Raw genomic sequence first — 3,550 nt, 5'->3', positions numbered from 1 at the left:
TCTTTTATTTATTTGCTTTTCTGTTTTATTTCAATTTAAACTATTTAGGCATTTTATAAAAATGTGATTACTTCACCATAATTACCGATGCAATAATTGACATGGCCCGAACATTTTTGTTTAAATTTTTGAAAACTTTTATTTGCCTCTTTAAATTTAATGGAAGTTTGGATTAGGAGTTTGAAAAGAAATGTGATTCCAATGCGATCAAGCCCTGTTTAGCAACATGATTAGCTTAATCACAGAGAGTTACTGTAGCATGATTCTCGGGGTGTTACAATATGGATAATGATACTGTTAAGTTTAAATTATTTCCGTTCTCACTATGAGATCGTGCTAAAACTTCATTTTCATCCTTGCCTCGAAATAGTATTGATTCTTGGAATAAGTGTAAGGATGCTTTTATTGCCAAGTATTTTCCTCCCGCTAAGATTATTTCTCTTAGAAATCAAACTATGAATTTTAAGTAACTTGAGCATGAACATGTTGCATAATCATGGGAGAGAATGAAATTAATGGTTAGAACTTGTCCCACTCATGGTTTAAGCTTATGGGTGATTATACGAAATTTCTATGCGGGGCTAAACTTTATTTCTAGAAATCTTCTAGAATCTGCTGCAGGTAGCACTTTTATGGAAATTACATTGGGAGAAGCTACAAAACTCCTTGATAACATTATGACAAATTATACATCTCCCCTCCTCTTTAAGGAAAATCACAACGCAGCTTACAAGTAACAGTTGTTTATGGAGCAGCTCAACCTGAGTTTAAACCTGATTTCCTAGCTGGCCTTGTAAGGGTCTGTGGGGACGAAAGTTTACCGAGCCTAGTCGAAGAGGATTTTAATATAATTAGGAGAAGAGAAGAAAAGAACAATGACAACTTCGATGGAAGATGTTCATTTATGTTTAATACGATCATCGAGAGTCTTAATCTGAGGGAGATTGACCTTACTGGTAGACAATTCACGTGGGCGAATTCGCTACCTAAGCCAACATATAAGAAGTTGGGCCGAGTTCTTACCAATGTCGAAGGGGAACAAAAGTTCCCACTTGTAGCGGTGCAGGCGTTACAAAGGGCAATCTCTGACCATACACCATTGTTGGTCGATTCAGGTGAAGCGATTCACATGGGCAATAAGAACGCCTTCTCTTTCGATCTAAGTTGGTTCGAGAGGGAGGATTTCTTAGATCTTATTGTAAGAGAATGGTCCAAGGATACTGGTAGGCAGTCGAGCGTCAAAAGATGGCAGAATAAGATTAGACACTTGCGACAATTCTTGAGGGGTTGGGCCAGAAATGAGAGAGAGATCTACAAGTGAGAAAAGATAGTATTATTCAACTTATTTGTGTGTTAGATCTGAAACAAAACCTAACCTACTTCACGTGACCGAGCAGGTCGTTAAAAATGAGGACGAACAAAAATTACATGTTGTTCTTAGGGAAGAAGAAATGAAATGGGCTCTGAGAGCTAAAGTGCTAAAAGTCATCCAAGGGAATGACATTACTCAGCTTTGCCACATGATTGCAAATGGGAACATAGAAAGAAGGAAAACATCAAGCTCGAGAAGAATGCAGTATGGTAGTTGGGCATGAGAATCTAAAGTTGTACATATCAAACTATTATAAAAAAACTCTTTGAACCTCCCGAGGACAACTTTGTGTCTCTCGACGAGCTCGCAGTTGGGGATGTACCTCAGCTTAGGACAGATGAAAATGAGATTTTATCTACGCCGTTCAAGGAGAATGAGGTGTTTCAGGAAGTAACACAAATGAAGAAGAATAAGGCACCCAGACCAGATGGGTTCCCAGTATAATTATACAAGAAATGCTGGCACATTATAAAGGGTGACCGCATGACGATGTTCCATGATTTCTTCAATGGTCATCTGCAGCTTTTCCACCTTAACTTTGGAACGATAACATTGTTCCCAAAGAAGGAGGAGGTTGTGCGCATTGAGCAGTTCAGGCCGATTTGCCTTTTGAATGTGAGTTTCAAAATCTTTAATAAAGTCAGCACAAATAGGTTGACATGGATTGCCCATTTGGTTGTACAACCGGGTCAGACTGCTTTCATGACCGGGAAACACATCTTCGAGGGGGTCGTGGTCTTGCACGAAACTCTTCACGAAATCCATTCGAAGAAGCTAGATGGGGAAATCTTCAAGGTGGATTTCGAGAAAGCATACGATAAGGTCAAATGGCCCTTCCTCCAGCAGGCTATGCGCATGAAGGGGTTCGACGAAACCTGGAGGAGACAGGTGGACTCCTTAACTAAAAAAGGTAGCGTGGGGATTAAGGTGAATGATGAGACAAGTCATTATTTTCAGACCTACAAGGGCTTAAGACAAGGGGATATGATGTCTCCTGTTCCGTTCAATATAGTGGCAGACATGTTGGCAGTTCTTATCGGTAGGGCCAAGGACAAGGGTCAAGTTGATGGACTCATCCCTCATATAGTTGATGGGTGGGTCTCCATTCTACAATACGCTGATGACACTATTATATTCATGGAACATGACCTCGCAAAGGCTAGAAATATGAAAATAGTTCTATTCATCTTTGAACAATTGTCAGGGTTAAAAATTAATTTTCACAAGAGTGGATTGTTTTTCTTTGGAAGAGCCAAAGACGAACAAGATGCATATAGACAATTGTTCGGCTATGAAATGGGGTCTTGCCATTTAGTTACCTAGGAATTCCAATTCACCATCATAGACTATCTAATAAAGAATGAAAATGCATTGAGGATCAATTTGAGAAGAAACTAAGCTGCTCGAAGGGCAAGCTTATGTATTACGGAGGTCAGCTCGTGTTAATAAATTCAGTATTAACTAGTATGCCAATGTTCCTGTTATCTTTCTTTGAAGTACATATAGGGGTACGGAAATGGTTACATTTTTATTGACCTTGTTTTTTCTGGCAATGTGATGAAGTTAAGACGAAATACATATTGACCAGGTGGTATATTATTTGCAGACCCAAAGAGAGGTTTAGGGATTGAGAAATTGGATATTAAGAACAAATGCCTACTTAGCAAATGGTTATATAGGTTATCAGTTGAGACTGATGGTATATGGACACAGATTCTGTGTAACAAGTAGCTACAAACTAAGTCTTTAGCCCGGGTTACCGTAAGACCTAATGAGCTGTTGTTTTGGAAGGGGCTATAATGAGGACGAAGGATACCTTTTGTCGCAGAGCGAAATTTGTTATGGAGACGGTAGAACAACCAGATTCTGGGAGGATATACATGGTTAGGGGAGATGCCTCTAGCATTGCAATCCCCCATATTATATAATATTGTACAATGTAAGGAGGCTTACATTGCTACAGTATTACAATTTTCTCCTTTAAACATCCAGCGTTGGAGCTCATGGCTACATCTTGTGCGAAGGTTGATGGATATTCAACTTTCCGATCAGCCAGACGAGTTTGACTAGAAGTTAACTAGGAATGGTGCTTTTATGGTGAAATCTATGTACCTGGACTTAATTGATTCTGGCCCAATCCCGAGATCGATTCATATTTGGAAAGTTACACTTCCGTTC

This window comes from Triticum aestivum, chromosome 4D, assembly GCF_018294505.1.
Source record: "Triticum aestivum cultivar Chinese Spring chromosome 4D, IWGSC CS RefSeq v2.1, whole genome shotgun sequence".
Taxonomy (NCBI): Eukaryota; Viridiplantae; Streptophyta; class Magnoliopsida; order Poales; family Poaceae; genus Triticum; species Triticum aestivum.
Note: the sequence above shows the minus strand (reverse complement) of the source record.